General features: G+C 39.4%; 1 protein-coding gene across 1 annotated transcript in view; it reads right to left on the bottom strand.

Moving 5' to 3' along the window:
- Positions 1-18,284, bottom strand: part of SOBP (sine oculis binding protein homolog) — a 158,674-nt gene that overhangs the window by 118,959 nt on the left and 21,431 nt on the right. The gene's annotated exons all lie outside the window — the stretch shown is intronic.

Here is an 18,284-nt window from a genome sequence, read left to right on the forward strand (position 1 = left end):
AACATCCCTTCAAACTTAGACACACCCTGAACCTCACAGAGCTACCTGAGGTCTGATCTTAATTTCAGTACGTCACCACTTTCTGACCTAGTAAAACAGCCAGCTCTTGGTGGGAAGGCAGTGCTTTTTGTTTTTTTCCTTTTTTTTTTTTTTTTTTTTTTTTTTGGTTGGCTCCTAAGTTTCCAAAGACATCATTTATTTAAAAACCAGAGCAGGACTGCAGAGCCACGAAGGTTCCTAGGGCTTCGTATCCTGGTACAAATACATATTCTACCTGGTTAACGCAGTCTCAGTACTAATGAAGCTTATAAAGTGACCCATTCAAAGGTATTGCTGACAGCCTACAAGATCCACATTGGGTGGGTCACCCAGTGCTAACCTACAAATGTGATGCCCTCAGGTGAACTTGGACAGTCAGGAGCCAGGCACAATCTTGATGTGTTCCCTATTACTGTAACGTGAAAGGGGGTGTTGTTTACTCTTGCAATATAAGGATTCCCGAGTGATATGGTTAGTCAAAGAAAGGAAAGGTGTGAGTAGCCAGGTTCTCCCGATGGAAAGGCACCATCCTGGCTCACTCAACAGTCTGCTGTGAGACAGCCTTTCCACACAGCTATCCTCAGGGAGGTGCAGGCCTGATTTAAATCCCCCTCCATGTGATATGGTTCGTGGTCCATGGATGGAAGAATGGTAACAGGGGTGTCAGCCATGAGGCCTGAGGTCACACAGCTGCCCAGATCATTCTCAGCCAGGCTGGTGGTCCTTGCAGCTCCTGTAGCACCTGCCACCCCTGTCATGGGAATGCTCAGAATAATGTTAGGTGGTGTGCAGATATTTTCAGTATTTAAACTACCGTATTTCTTTTCCTTTGTAAGAGAAGAAAACAAGTTTTACTAACACAACAAGCTCAGGATATCACAAATATTACCGCTTCAAACAAAGAAAGCCTTTTAAAGTGAGTCAGTTAATAAAATATATTGAGGAAATCATACTGCAGGTGGTAAGATGCTGTAACAAAAATACGATGGTGATATTCAAATGACTGAAGTCTGGTAAACAGTGGCTTCTTTACAGGGAACAACAGGAGACTACACGTAGAAGTCTAAGGAATATTTCCTTGTGGCCTCCTAGGGGCTTCCGCTATATCTTACGTTTTCTCGGTCTTCCCAATTGACTGTGCGTGAGCGTGTGTGTGCGTGTGTACGCATGACTGATGGCTACTGTTAGGCACGTCTCTTCCTCCTTTATGAGTTTTTCTGGTACTAACCCAGGCTCATGCTCCAGACATGAATGGTAATCATAAAATCCTCAACAAGCTCTGGTATAGTGTTGTCTGATTTCTGAATAAAATCCCCCAAAGACTCATTGCTAAGCAAGGCCTGCTTCATGATTGTTGGCATATTCATGGTTCATAGAGTCTGTCATGCAATCCCTCCACTTCCAGGGAAAAGACTGGGTTTGAGGCAGTGCGGTCATCCGCCTGCAAAATTAGGAGCAAACTAATTTCTAGTGCAGTGATACGGCTTTCTCCCCCCGAGTGTCATCACTCAGAACTATGTGGAGCATTTTATTGACCTTAATGGAATAAGTATTGTCATTTGAATGATCATTTTTATGTCACAAATTACATGTTGTAATGTATTGCTAATTATCAGATGAGACGGTGTAAAAGAGCAACCTCTGATGTTAATCAAACATTTTTGCTAAAGTAACTTTCTTTACATGGAGGCATAACATGAATTCGAATGTCATACAATGACTGCATTTAACAATTTATTCTATTCAAAGAAAGATTTATTTATCTTTTGTATGATTTCTAAAATGGCATCTGTCTACATACATTTTACATGGTATGAAAGATGAACAAGACTATAATTTACCTTAGAGTATGGAGGAGTTTTAAAAATTAGATTAGAAAGAGTATATTTAGAAAACAATCATCTATTATTATTAAACTAACTAGCACTAATAATTTCTATTTTCCCAATCGATTAGCTGCTTTAAAATCTTAAATTCCTGAAAAAGAAGATGATACAGCAGAACTCTCACAAATGATCCGCTGGCAATAAGCTTGACTCTGGTGAAATCTGTAAGGAAAAAAAGATTTTATGGGGGAAATTATTTGGCCTCAGAGTTCAATGAGGAGACCCCACTTCCCAAGGATCCACTTTAGAACGTGCATTAGATTTCCCCTTTTGGTTTCTTCCTTTAAATAGCCTGCTTTGGGGGGGAAAGTGTAAGCATTTTAGTCCTAGATCTTTAACTATCATAGACGAAAACTGAGATGACAGACGCTGGAGAGCAAAGCTCTAAGAAGGTGGGGCGGCTGGCCTGAGCGCTGGCCTGGCCTGAAGGAGTGATGTGATGCCTGGGGTAAAAAGGCCACTCGCAGGTCTTTCTCACGCTTTACTCCATCACTGCCACGCAGACCTACTTGTCTTTTTTTAAGGGGAAGCAATGATCGTTTCTTACAACAGAATTCACAAATAAACAAAATGTAGAATTTTAAAGCAGATTATTTTTATAAATAATTTGTACTACTAAAATAACAATATGGGAAGATGCGACAAAAGAAACTGTGTACTTTTGTATCTGGCAGTTGGGAAACTCTTAGAATGGTGCTTAGCATCTGTCTTGTTAAATAATTCAGTATTCCCATCCGTTTTACATAAAATCCTGTTTCATAAAGGCAAACCCTTTGGAAAACTTCCATCAGATATCTCCTTTTCTGTCACCAAATTGTTATCAGTAGTTAATGCTCCAAAGAAGAGTCTGATAAAGGGATTATTCCAAAAGTTCTAGAAAATATTCTCAGAAATCTCAGATAGTCTAGTCTTATAAAAGTCATTTTTATTAATATATTTAAGAAATTAAGAAAGAATTGTTTAATTTTGTCAGCTAAAACTTAGCTCAAAATTCTGCCACCAGACATTAGATGGTGCCCCATCTTAAATAGTATGACTGCACCCCTAGAAAAGTGAGCTCTTCATAAGTACTTAAAGCCAAGAGGATTGGTTCATTTCAACAATCATATCTTTTTTCTTTTTTTAATCTGAAACTCAGGAATTGTGTGCATACTTTACATTAACAAAAAAGAATCCCCCAGCCCTTTAGCTTTTGAACCTTATCTGCTTTAAAAAAAAATTTTTTTTAATATTTCTTCAAATTAGGGAAAAATCTGATTTCTTATATTTAGGCTAAAGTTCTGGGCCACTGGAGACGAGATTACCTCAAAGAAAATTCATGTAACAGATTTTTTCTTACAGCCATTATTAGCCTGTGTATTTTTCATAATGAACAATGCAGCAAAAAATGCATAAAGCTTACAGCATTAAATCACATTCCCAAAGTGAACAGTTTATATAACATAATAAATTTTTCATATGATAATATCATATAAATATGCATCAGTCAAAATATGCATGTTTCAATTAATCATGAAAAGTTTGTACCACCTCTTTAGGATTTAATTAAGGAAAATGTTTAGGGCATTTTCTACCAAACTAATGTTCAAAGAGCTATAGAACATTATTCTACTTTATATCCCAGAGGGAGCAATTTGGATTAATTATTCTGAGATAAATCAAAATTGTATTTATCGTAGTTCAGAGAAGTATCAAGTCAAGCAGTTCTGGAATGCTTTGCTGAGCCTGTTTGAGAAATTGCTTTATCTGGTGACTTAAAAATAAGGACAGCCATTTTAGGGGCATTTTAATTGGCTATGAACATGCATACTAGCTTACCTAACCAGAGCCCAAAGAAAATCAGGAGGGCCTTAATGGGCCCCGAGTTTTACCACCCCTTTATAACTTTCACAGGAATCCAAGACTGAGGGAAAAGATCTGAAAGTATCTGCTGGTGATGTTTCTCTCCTCCAGCAGTTCCTAGCATGCACATGTCCAGATAATCACTTCAAGACCTGAATTATATGAAACAAGTTGCAAGACAATCTGAAGTGATTTCTGTGTGTTCTCCAGGCTACGAGATGAAAGCACAGGCAACACTCTATCAGTCTATTTGTTGGAGAAGCTACATTTAAGAGCAGAATAAAGACATGGCCTGGAAGGCCGGCAAGAAACTAGGATTAAAGTTTGCTTTCTTTGCAGCCCTTCTTGGAATAACTGAATTCCAAAAACTTAAAGGCAGTTTAATTTAAAAGTCTCTACAAAGTCCTATAGATGCTTCTGTACAATTCCTTGTGTTCCAGAAATAAACATAAGGGACATCCAGAGAAAATCTAGACCACTGAGCCAAAAGGAAACAATTACAGTTAGCCATTATTTACTATTTAATAGGTGCCAGGCGCAGTGCAAAGTTCTTTAAATCCATCATTTAATCTTAATCACAACCACTACCCCCCAGGCAGGTACTAATATTATCCCCATTGTGCAGATGGGGAAGGTGAGGTTTAGTGGTTAAGTAATTTACTCCAAATCACACAGCCAGTACATACCAAAGCCAAGATGAAGACTAGGGCATCTGACTCTAGAACCCAAGCTCTTGACCACTACACCTTAGAGACCACAGCCTTTCTAAATGTGTGAGATTATACACCATCCACACAGACTTCCCTCCACAAAAAGGACTAAACTCTGTCACAGACTCTGCTACTTACACAGCACACTGCTCCGTGACACGATAACAGACAAAAAAAATGAAATCAAAAAGGTCAAAAAGTCTTCGAGGAGACAGCTGAAGTGTTACTCAATCAATATTTGTTGATTGATTTTTTAAAAAACAAGTTAAAGGCCCACAGTGCAAGCCTTTACTTCTTTATGACCATGAGACTTGGATTTGCTGCAAACATTCTGTCTGAACTTACACCAGCAAGTGCCAATTGAACATTAGATGATGAGACAGAACCAATATACCTGGATCTCAGGAGGCAGTCATTCTACTCACAGGCAAGCAATACTCTTCCCAGCTTTTTCTTTTGCAAGGAGGGGGGGGGTCACAGCAGGACATGGATAAGACTGACTTTCCATGTGAGTGAAGTAGGGAACCACTTACATGTGTTATTTCAAACAAGCCAATAAGAATATCCTAGCTTCAAAAATTATCCTCAACTGCTCACAAAAATTTACTTCTACCATTAGAGAGTAATTTCCTTGGCTAAATATTTTTTATATCCCTTTAAAACACAAATTCCCTGAAAGCAAGAAGGCTTGATATGTATTTGTCTATAATGATTTATGCTTTAGAATGAGTGATTCTTTCTAAGAACAAGTTTTCACAGAGAGTGGGGAGAAGGGCTAAGGACAGGGCTCCAATGAAAAAAGAAGAGGGCCGAGACGGGAGAGGCTAGGGCACAAGAAGCCTCTGGTCACTACTTTGCTAATGTCTAGCCCTTGACTTATAGGTAGAACCAGCTGAGGCCCGCCAAGTGAAGGCAGAGTGGACAGAAAAACTACTGTATGATCACACTGTAGCACGATGTCAAATATATTCAGAATGACTTTTAGATGTGAATTTAAAGCACAGTAGAAGTTGAAGGAGGTGGGAGGAATGGCATATAACTAGGGATCTCTAGAAAGAAAAGCAATAGGCAGATCCACTTATTACAGCAGCTCAAGGGGGTGACTTTTTTTAAGCAAATGAGGTAATAGATATACACTCCTTTGTGAACCTAAGTTGCTATTATTTGAAAGACATTGTGGCGAAGTATGGAGAGATGGGGGAGACAGAGGACATTGGTGAAAGTACTAATACTGCCCCTCTGGTTGTGTGATGTGGGCAGGTCACTGAAGGGGTAGTAATGCCCACCCTAACTCCAACTCAGGATCAAATGAGAGAAAGTAGGCACATTCTCCATGTAAATGAGCCGTCCTTAAAACGACTGGCAATTAGAGCCATAAGAAAAGGGTAGGCGTCGGCTGTATGCACTCTGGAGGGGCCCAATGAGCAAGCACCAGTCTCTTCAATCACATCCTCCCCCAATGGATGACATCTGTAGACCCACTATCTCTGAATACGAAGAACAACCCAGCAATTGGTTAAATTTCACTAACTCAGGCTGTTTAAGAATAAAGCCATTAGATTTAATAAAAGCTTCACTTACAGTTATTCTTTTTAAAAATTACTTAACTTGAATTAATAGTTGACAAGGTGTTGCCAAATATATCACTGTACTGCCAGATATTCTATAATTAACAGATGGGAACTCTTCGTAATTATCACATCAACTATCCACACATGGGTGGATCTTTCTACACACCTGAGAAGTTTGCTCTTTTAAAAAGTATCAGAGTAACAACTGAAAATGTCTGCCACCTTGGTAACTGAACTATCAAAAATTGCCAAAGAATAGAGTCTGAATCAATGAAATTTTATTACACTAATTTCTCATTAACAGGAGAGATGCAATTAAATGATAGTGGTTCCGTACAATTACGACTCTTTATAGTACCTAAAATTATTCCTATTTTTCTTTTGGAAACAGAATTATCTGAAATGATTTCAAGATTTTAAATAGTCCACACCCCTCTAAATTGAGTAGCACTTAACCCCAAAATAAAATCTACATTGCTGTATATACACTAAAATTCTAAAATTTGGTTCCAGTATATTACACAAAATGACAAGAAAATTATGGAATTTAAAATTTTCAATTTTCTAATGGAACTTTTCTAGCTAATTTAAAATTATTTATATATATGGTACATATATATGGGGTGTATATATATACACACACACATTTGTAAAAGATGTGACTCCAGAATGAATTAAATATTTACATCCAGGTGCAGGTCCCTGCGTTAGGTCACTGGTCAAGAATGATGAGTTGAATAGGACATGGCCCTGCTCCCAAGAGAACAGACAAAAAAGTGTTTGACAGGGAGAATGTGATAGAGAGGGGTTCAGAAACCTGTTAGAGCCCAGAGAGTACAGCTTGTGAGTTGGGTCTTGAAGGATTTGAAGGGGGGAAGGTCCAAGAGAAGGAGGGAAAGGGCAGAGGACCACCAGGAGCCAGGGAGTGGAAGACACCTCAAGGATGGGGAGGAGCCCTGCAGTCGCTCAGTTACCACAACTGTACAAGGAGAAAAGTAGGAGATTAGACTGGGGCTGGTGGAGCCTGAATGAGGGTCCCTTGAATATCATCTTGCTCTGGGGTGGGAGGGGTTCATCTTCATTCCACAGGTAATGAGGAGCTCCTAAACATTTCTCATAGGACATGACAGCAGCAGAGATGGGCTGAGAAATGTTACTCCAGCAGGGTGGATCAGAATTCAGAAAGACTGGACTCTTGTTCCACACCTTAGAAATAAGCAACATGAGAGCAACCTCCATGACTCACTCACCTTTGTGTGTTCAGTGACTAGTACATAGCAATGCTTAAACTATGCTGAATGAATGAATAAAAGGATGGATAGATGGATGCATGGATGGATGGATGCAGAGGAAAGGAGAAGTTCTGAACCCACAGAGTAACAGGAGAACTGAAAAGGAAAGGACAGATTTAAGAGTGAGACAATCACCAAAACGTAGGAATGTAACTCACCCAAATTCGGAGAATTCATCTCCCTGTTTCTCTAGGCAAAGCATACCAGGGAAAAGTCCAGAGTTCTTTGTGAAAATTGAATCTGTAGTCAAATTCAAGGTAATTTGCTTTACTTCCAGTGTCCCTTCCTCACATTTTCCTAACATTCGAACAAAGAAGGTAATAAGAGGAGAAATCCCCCAAAGTCACAAAACAGTAATTCTCTCATGAATACCATATGGAACTTGGATTTTTTAACAAGACACTACTAAGCACATGTGCCTGCAGCTCCTCAACATAAACTTAAATACTTTCACTGATTAGCCAGTGAAGGGACTTATAAGTCTCCTCGACAGCCTCCCCTCCACTTCTCACTGTACAGAGTTTGTCTTTCCTACATACTCACCCTAAGAAGCTGAAATAAGAAGATGGCAGAACTTAAGAGTAAGGAAAATCCAGACTCCTCTATGCAACATTTCCCAAAATACACCCCCACAGAATACTAATACCACAGGATACTTAAAGGGGTGTTACTTTTTAAAAGACTTCCATGGTCAAATATGTATGAGAAACACATGGCTAAACAAAGCTAAACAAGTTCGTTACTGTAAGACTTTTGAGCTGCATCAATGTGTAATTAGGAATCTTCAAGAGGGAGATAAGAATATGCTGCATTTCACAGATTTAACCGTGGACAGGTATTTTCACAGTGGATCCGCAAGACTGGATTTCTAAGGATGTCTGCCCTATATCAGTGCTGAAGCATGAGCACTTCCATGTGGGTCATTCATTATCAGGAAGGTTTCTCCTCTTTTGCCCAGAATTGGATCCTTCATTGCCAGAAGCTTTGACTGCACTGGGCAAAAGGACAAGGCCAGTGGCCAGGTGGCCAGTGTTGGGTGTGCTGACCAATACCCACTAGTCCTCAATAAACACCACCTGACTGAACAAAGACACTCATGGTCCACTAAGTCCTGTGGTACCTGCTACATGCATCAAATACAGAGAAGGCAACACTTTTCCTGTAAAGTCCTGCAGAGAAAATGGCAGAAATCTATAATAAGGCAATGGCAGAGTAACACTGCTCTTAATAGACTGGATAATGCACGTTCATCGGGTGATTACCATGGACAAGAAGCTCGAGTAAAATCTTGTCCGCCATCCCTGAGTCCGCAATTTGACCCTCTGTTCAATCCCAGATGCCCTGGGACAATGATGCTACAATGATGCTCTCCACCGGCCCTTTCTCTCCTACGTGGCTCAACTCCACGCACTGAGTCCCAGGGTCTAGCCAACAAATGATTAGGGACAAAGAAGCAAGGTCAAAAAGTGTGCACCAGCACATGCATCACTGCTGAAAAAGCAATTCCAAGCCCCTGCCCTGAGTAGAGGGGCATCATCTCCAAAGAAACACAAATAGCAGCATATTAGGACTAAAGGGTCAAGCTGCTTTATATAGGACTTCAGAGCAAGGAAAGTATTCCCATTACCCACTATTTATCTGAAGGGTTCTTTTCCCCTTCTGAAATCTGGCTGTCCCATTAATTATACTCAATGGGCCCCACCGTGGTTGACAAATCTCCCCAGAGGGGAAACCTTAATTGTAGACAAAGGATTCATCTATTTACTCAGCTTTGTGCCAGGCACTATACGAGGGGCTGGAAATACGCTGCCAAACAAGACAGACACGATCCCAGTCCTCAAGGAGCCTTCCATGGCTGCCCCTAGCACAAAAGGCCAACATGCAGCGGACAAGGACCGTGGGAAAACCAAGCCTGCTCCTGGGGCTCTGTCACCACCAGGGGGTCACAGGAGCCAGGTGTTCCTGGTGACCACACAGAGGGTATAAGCAGCCCCACTGTGCCTGACCAGCACGCCAGGTCCCACCTCTCAGCATTCCAGGCGGTTCTAGCAAGCTCCCCTCCCCTAGCATGCTGAGGCTACCGTCCTAGGGGAGGGGACCTGACAGGCTGCAGACCAGGGGTCAAAGGGACACGGGAGGAGGGTAAAGCCTTCACATCAAGCACCACTGTCTCCTCCTCAGCCCCTCCTCTTCCCTCCATGACCTGAACTGCAAGTTCAGCAGACGGAAGAGTGGGAAGAACTTCACTCAGCTAAATTTGTTGAAAGAACCAAGATGAACCTGCTGGAACACTATCAAAAAGATAATTTACTTCCCTCTTCACCTTCCCATCTTGAAATACTCATTTGGATTTCTTGAATGAGAATAATGAATGATTGAAGGGCTCTCTGAAGGGGCCCTATGTCAATCCCTACTTGGGAATGTGATGAGACGTGACGTGTCAGAACAGCCCCGCTATGGGAAAGGTGGAGGGTCACACCCACTGAAACCTTTCAGAGTCTTCTCTTCTCTCTGCATATTCCCCTTGGGCCATATCATCTATGAATTCTGGTGACTCCAGCTACCATCCGTAAGAGGACGATTTCCAAATCAACACAGTCACTTCTTAGTTTATTTCCAACTGCCTCCCAGAATCTTAACCTGTCGCGTCCAAAGCTATATACACACCCTTCCCATAACCTGCCCCTTTACTGTGCTTCCCATCTCAGTTCTTGGCCCAAGCATCCATGCAGTTACCTCTAGCCTAAATCTGGTATATTTCCTGCCCCTTCCCTTCCTTCCACCTCCCACATTCTGATTACCCACCAGGTTCTCCTAAATATTTTTAGAATATATTCATTCATTCATTCAATTACTATTTACCCAGCCTAATTACATACCAGGTATGGCTCTAGGCTATACAAGGCCCAACTTCATGAAGTTTACCGTCCATTCCAGTGAAGTCACCAACACCCCTCACCCATACTACAGGCTGTCTTCCATTTCACTCCCATCTAGCTCATTCCCTCCACTCTGGAGGTGAGGAATTCTTCTGAAACACAAATCTGATCACTGCTCTCACCTGCCCCAAAACCCTTCAGTGGCCCTCGAGAAGCTGGAACTCCTCAGCATGGCCTCGCCAAGGCTCCCACAATCAGGTCAGCCTCTCGGCTTGTCTGCTCTTGGGCCTGGGGTTTCTTTTGCTTTCCTTGAGGCTCTCTCCTCTGAGCCTTCCTATATGCTGCTTCCTCCCTTGCCCATGACCTCAAAATCCTTGACCCATTCAATCCTATTGCTCCTTCATATCTTAAACCTTCTCCTACGGAAGCCTTTCCTGACCCCAAACCTGGTCAGATCCCAAAGCACTCTGGACTTGATGGTCAACAGACTTGATTTCTTTTTAATATCTGTCTCCTCCACAAGACTATGAGCCAGCTAAGACAGGGACCATATCTGTCTTGTTCACTAGAAAGAAATGTCTGACTTTGGGCCTCAGCATAAGGAGAAGAAAAAGCAGAATCCTTACTAGATGCACCTTGGGTGGTTGGATGTGCAGGGTTGGGGGAGGAGCCAAGAGCACCATCTTTGCTCATCACTCAGAACAAAGCTGCCTTAGAGGGAAACACCAGTGAAAAGCCCCAAAACAGAACGCAACTGTTATTTCCACTCTCCTTGGCCAAGTCCATGAACTAAGTCTTCTCAATTTAACAGGAACTTGAGAAGTCAGCATTGGGAATGTCCCTAGAATAACAGGAGTTACCAACTTCATCACTCCTCTCTCTTAACCAAACTTTATTTATACTTTCAAATAATTAATTGCCAACAGTTCAGTCAAGTCTAAGTTAATTCCAGAAACACACCCACCTTCTACAAGCAAAGGAAAGTACAGCTGACATTTCCTCTTATTTCCTGTTAGCATCTTAGCTCCTTGGTGACCTGGGGCAGGGTGTTCTAAAATCCCAGCTAGGTCATACCCCCAAAAAGTGTTTATAGAATACCAAGAAAAGTTCCAGGCTGCCTCAGGGATCACAGAGGTGTGTGATTTAGAATCCACGTTTAGATGATTTCCCTACTTCTGCCATGAAAGCAACTCAGTGACCTTGAGAAGATCATTTACCCTCTCTCTGGCCTCATTTTCCTCATCTGTAAAAGAGGAAACTGAACTAGATGATCTCCTAGGTCCCTTCTAACAAAAATCTAGGCTTTTAAATCTCTCAAAATAACAAGATCCATTTAAAGGAGTGCAGCCAAGGGATAATCTTTTTCCTTTCTTTTTTTTCCTTGAACCCCTCACTTAATTTCCTTCCTTTTGCTCCTTCTGTATGGCTACCTCTCTTGTCTCTTGCCCTTACCACAAGAGGCTTAGGAAATTCTTGGCTGATGGGACAATTTTAGAAGTTGACCTTTCTAAGCTCTCCAATATTTGCACCACTATGAATCTGGTACCCTCTTTTTAATCCTTTATTATATATTTATGCTTCACTTTAAAGGGACAAACATGAATGTTTATAAAATTCTAATTTTTTATATTATTTTCCATTAATTTCTGATCTTTCAGCGTGGACTTCCACACATATGGTATTTTATCCCAAGTTTCCCAGAAAACAGAATCTGAGACAAAGATTTGCATGCAGGTGGTCTATCGAACATGTGAATCCAGGAAGTAAAGTGGGGGACACGGGGAATGAACCTGGGGAGGACAAAGAGCCAATGTCATGATGTGATACTAAGTTGGCCACTATTAAGGGAGGCTGGTGTTCAGTCATAAAGAACAATCTTTGGAATATGTGAAATACATTTCATAACTCTTTACCCAGGGGACAAAAAGGAGAAGGGATTTATTCATCACAGCTCATGCCCCATTGCCCTAGTATGTTAATTCCCAATATATCTGGTTTGCACTTGTGGGCATGCAGCCAAAGGATTTACACGAAACCCATGCTGCCTTATCAGGGAAGTCCCTGAGCAAGAAGCTGGAGACATAGCCACCAGCATGAGGCAAGGCCCTTTCAGAATGCACACGCCTAAGCTGTCAAAGTACTACAGCAGTCACTGTGGGGCCAAGAGGATCTGGGGTGGTACATAAGAGGTGTCCCATACAGGGTTGTCATCACTATAGATCCTGGTTTCTCAACCAAGGCACTACTGACATTTTCAGCCAGATAATTCCTTGTGTGGGACTGTCTGGTGCATTGTAGGATGTTTAGCAACATCCCTGGCCTCTACTCACTGCACACCAGTACCACTCCCTGTCCCAGTTGTGACAACCAAAAACATCTCCAGATATTGCCCAATATCCCCTGGGGGGTGCAAATTTACCCCTGATAAGAACCACTGATGTAGAGTAATGTGTATCCTACTTTTATCACTTACCCAGTGCCCCTTCATTTCTCTCCACTTTACATCACATCAAAAGCAGCTCTCAAGTAGACCACTGGAAGAGATATTTATGTCTCATGCCTGTAACTTAATTTTTAGGCTTCACCATGATATAATTCATGTAAATATGGTGATATTTACATGATATTAAGTAATGATGAGATTTTAAATACTCAATTTGAGAAAGCTATGAATAGACTAGACATAGGATAAAAATGTTAAAATCACATTCTAGGGCTTAATTGCTGAAATCAAGAGAAGGAGGAGTTAATTTTTTTTTAATTTTTGAAACCTAGGTCTCTAAGTCAAGGACTCAATATCTTTTGAGACAAGGAATTTTTTTTCTCTGAATTATGCATATGTAACATACACACATTTTCACATTCAACTTCAAGGCCCACACTCACCCACATAAGCCCATCCAAGGAACCCCTAGAAGACAATGTTAAGTACTGTTGATGGGCATTTAAACTGTTCCCAGTTTTTAACTATTATGAATAAATGCTACTATAAAGGTTCTTCCAAATGTTTTTGGTATATATATATATATAGAGGGGGAGCGGGGAGAGAGATTGATTTATGTTGAGTATATATCTAAGATAGAATTAAATAGGATATGTTTAGTTCAGCATTAATAGATATTAGCAATCAGCTTCCAGGAGTGGTTATACTGATTTACACTCTCACCAGCAATGCATGAGAGCTCCAGTTGGTCTGTGTCCTCCTCAACACTGGGTATTGTCAGTCTTTTTCATTTTAGCTATTCTAATGTTTGTGTACTGATATCTTACTGTGATTTTAAATTTTATTTTCCTAATGACTAATGAGATTGAACAACTTTTAATATGTTTATGCGCCATTTGGATATTTTCTTCAGTGAAGTGCCTGTTTATATTTTTTGCTCATTTTGCTACTGGATGTTTTCTTTTTTATTTCTAGGGGTTCTTTATATATTGTGAATATGAGTCTTCTGTGGAACACGTTTTCTAAATTATCTCCCATTCAGTGATTTGCCATTTCATTTTTTTGAAAGATATCTTCTAATCAGCAGAAATTCTTAATTTTAATAGTCTATTTAATCAACTTTTTTATGGTTAGTGCTTGTAGTATATAATTTAAGAAGTACTGGCCTACCCAAGATCATAAATATATTCTCTGAGGCTTTCTTCTATAAGCTCTATTGTTCTACCTGTCACATTTAGATCAACAATCCATCTAAAACTGATTTTTGTGAATGGTGTAAAGAATCAACATACCTTTTTTTGTTTGTTTGTTTTTTTAATTGGCTGCATTGGGTCTTTGTTGCTGTGTGTGGGCTTTCTGTAGTTGAGGAGAGCCGGGGCCTCTCTTCATTTCAGTGCGCAGGCTTCTTGTTGCAGTGGCTTCTCTTGTTGCAAAGCATGGGCTTTAGGTGCTTGGGCTTCAGTAATTGCGGCACATGGGCTCAGTAGTTGTGGCACATGGGCTTAGTCGCTCCGTGTCATGTGGGATCTTCCCAGACCAGGGATTGAACCCGTGTCCCCTGCATTGGCAGGCAGATTCTTAACCACTGCGCAACCAGGGAAGTCCCCACATACCTTTTTTAACATAAAAACATTTATTGAGAGGACTATTCTTTCCTCACTGCTCTACACTGTCATATTTGTTCTTACGGACTGAATGTTTGTGTCCCTCCAAAATGCATGTTGAAGCTCTAACTCCCAATGTGATGCTCTTTGGAGATGGGGTATTTGAGAGTTAATTAGGGTTAGATGAGGTCGTAAGGGTAGAAGCCTGGTTGATGGGACTAGTGCCCTTATGAGAAGAGACACAGAGAGCTGGCTATCTCTTTCTGCCATGTGAGGACACAGGGAAAAGGCAACTATCTGCACCTGACAGACAGAGTTCTTATCAGATACCAACCCTGATGACCTTGATCTTGGATTTCCATCAGAATTGTGAGAAAATAAATTTTGGTTACTTAAGCAACCCAGACCATGGTATTTTATTACGGAAACCCAAGCTGACTAATACATTTGTCATAAATTATCGATTTAGATTTGTTTATGGATTCTCTTGCAATGGTTTCTATGCATATCTTAATATCATTATCTCATTGTCTTTTTAAAAGTCAACAGAATAATTTATTACTGCTCATGGTTTCTGCGGGTCAGATGTTTGAGAGTGGTTTGGAGCAATTCTCGCTCAGGATTGCTCATGAGGTTACAATCAAAGGTCTCTGGGGGCCGCAGTCCTCTGAAGGCTTGACTCAGGCTGGGGGATCCACTTCTAAGGTGGTTCAGATGCAGGACTGGCATGTTGGTGCTGGCGATCGGTGGGAGGCCTCAGTTCCTGTCTGCATGGTCCTCGTCACAGGACTGCTTAACTTTCCCCATGCTTCCCACAGCGCGAATCGTGTGAGAGAATGAGGCAGAAACAGCAACAACCTTTCATGATAGACTTAGAAGTTGGTCACAGAGACCAGCCCAGATTCAATGTAGGAAGACACCACCAGGAGGCCGGGATAATTGGGGACCATCTGGAAGCTGGCTACCATAATTTCATTATCTAAAGTCTTCCCTCAGTATTAGGGAGGCATACTGAGGTATTTATAGAAGAAAGAAAGGTAATGATTACCATAAAAGTGGTTACCTCTTGGAGGAAAGAAGGTGTGAGTAGACAAGGCTCACTGTTTGTAAAAGAATACATTTATGTTTTATGCACTCTTCCAAAATGTATATATTTCAAAATTGCGAGAAAAGGTTTAACAAAAATTAAACCAAAAGAGAACTAACATCAAATAGAAACTGTTCTTTCCTCTTTTATGTCTCAAATATAGACCAATAGATTCCTCAAGGATAATTTTAAATATGGTCAAAAGAAGAATAACAATAGCCACAATTAACACGAATAATATTAATTAATAATTATTCTAATCTTGTAATAAATGTTGAGATCTGATAGTATAAGTCTTCCAATTTTGCTTTCTTTTTCTTCAAAATAATCTTGGTTACTCTTAGCCCTTTGCATCTCCATGTATATTTTAGAAGCAGCTTTTAATTTCCACAACATTTTATGAAGAAATTTTATCGGAATTGAATTAAATATATAGATCAATTTAGGAAGAATCTGCCTTTTTAGAATATTTAGCCTCCAATCCATAAACATGGTGTGTCCCTTCATTGATTTAGGTTTTCTTTCATTTCTCTCAGCAACGTTTATAGTTCTCTGTATGACAATCCTGCACACATTTTGTTAGATTTTTTCCTCTGGGTATTTGATGGTTTGATGCTACTGTAAATGGTATTTTTAAGGTTGTGTGTGTGTGTGTGTGTGTGTGTGTGTGTGTGTGGCTGGTATATAGACATATAATGGACTTGGGGGTACTGACTTGTTTAGACCCTGATAAGTGCACTCATTAATTATAATAGTTTATTTTTTCATTTGTGGGAGAGAGCGGTTCTAAACAAAATATCATTTCTGCCTTTCAAATCTTATATTTTTTTGTTTCTTTTTCTTGCCGTATTACATCGTCTGTGAGTTCTAGTACAAAATTAAATAGAAGTGGTGACAGTGGTTACCTTTATCTTATTCTTGATCTCAAGTGGAAAGCTTTAACTATTTCACCATCTAGTATAATGTTTGCTGTAGGTTTTTTGTGTATATTTTTTGTCACCTTATGGAAGTTCCATTCTATTCCTACTTTCCCAATAGTTTTTTATTATTAATTGTATTAAATTTTTATAAAATTATGTTTCTGCATCTTTTGAGAGTATTGTATGAGCTTTATTTTGTTCTGTTAATGTGGTTAATTATATTGACTAATTCTTAAAATTTAAATCAACCTGCATTGCTAGAAAAAAACCCAAGTTAGACATGATGCATTATCCTATTGCTTATAGCACTGACTTTGGTTTGCTATGATTTTGTTCAGGATTTCTGAATCATTGTTCATGATAAACAGAAGTTTTTCATTTTAATGTAATCTACATTAAATTATCATCTTTACTTCTAATGCCTTTGTCATGTGATGAGGTCAAGATCATGCTGGGATCATAAAATGATTTCTATTCTCTAGGAGAGTTTCTCAAAGTTTGTTTTTATTTTTTCCTTAGATGGTAGAATTTAACACTGAAGCTATCTGGGTCTAGAATGTTCTTTGTAAGATGATTTAATTATTTAATTTCCTTACTACTCAGGAAATGTAGGACTACTTGGGTTTTCTATTTATTCTTGTGCCTGTTTTGGTAAATTAAATTCGATATAATGTGACTTCTTTTGTAGAAATTCTGGGAATTACTTCCAGTAGTAATCACAACTTATGTATAACATCAAAATGTTTACGTTTAGTAACATATAGGTGATACAGCCTTTTTATTTACTCATATTTCACACTTTCTAGCACTTTTTTAAAATTTTATTTTATTTTTTAAATTAATTTTTATTGGAGTATAGTTGATTTACAATGTTGTATTAGTTTCTGCTGTACAGCAAAGTGAATCAGTTACACATATACATATATCCACTCTTTTTTAGACTATTTTCCCATATAGGTCATTACAGAGTATTGAATAGAGTTCCCTGTGCTATACTAGTTATCTATTTTATATATAGTACTATGTATATGTCAATCCCAGTCTCCCAATTTATCCCTCCCCCATCTTTCACCTTTGGTAACCATAAGTTTGTTTTGTATATCTGTGACTCTTTCAGAGTAAAAATTAACAATCATTGACTGTTGTCCTAAGTAGCATAAATCTTCCATCAGACTTTCAGCTGCTGTAACTACACACATAGGTAACTGGCTTTAAATATATTCAATCAATTAACAAATACATATTATGACATATTAAAATAAACCCTTTCGAATCATAAAATCATCTAGGCAATTCACTATACAAGTCACAAAACCAAGATTTTATAAATGTAGGGAAATTACAGATTACCTAAATTAACTACATCATTTTTCAGACAAGGAAACTGAGGCTCAGAGAGGCTAAGTGGCTTATCCAAGATTATATAAACAATAAATGGCTGAGCTAACGTGAAAAATCCAGGTCTTCTGGTTCTTTCTCTGGTAGTCTTTCGACCACATCATGCTACCATTCAAACTACATGTTCCATTTGGCATTAAGAATGACTGAACAAACAAACAAACAAAAAAGAATGACTGAACATACTGAAATTTGATTGACACCTTTTCAAGACCCCTTGATTGTATGAAGAAAGATAAAACAGGACCCATATCATAGTAGCTAACATTCTAAGTCTTCATTTTTTATCACTTTGAATTTCAAATGACTATCCTCTAGCCTACATTATGTTTCAGATGCCATTTCTCCTCACCTGTACAAACATAACAGTTCCTGAGTACTCGCCTATAGACTTTCTGCTACTGCACTTTAACTGCCCTTCTACTCCCACCATGCACCCTCCAAATGCTGCTAAAATTATATCATACTTTCCAAAGTCAAAGTAGAACAATGTTTTGATTATATATCAAGTACATTGTAAGTTCTTGGTGATCAGGGTTGACTGAGATATATATATATATGTATCATATACATATAGAGATATATATATGTATCATATACATATATATAATTT

Source organism: Hippopotamus amphibius, chromosome 6, assembly GCF_030028045.1.
Source record: "Hippopotamus amphibius kiboko isolate mHipAmp2 chromosome 6, mHipAmp2.hap2, whole genome shotgun sequence".
NCBI classification, from domain to species: domain Eukaryota; kingdom Metazoa; phylum Chordata; class Mammalia; order Artiodactyla; family Hippopotamidae; genus Hippopotamus; species Hippopotamus amphibius.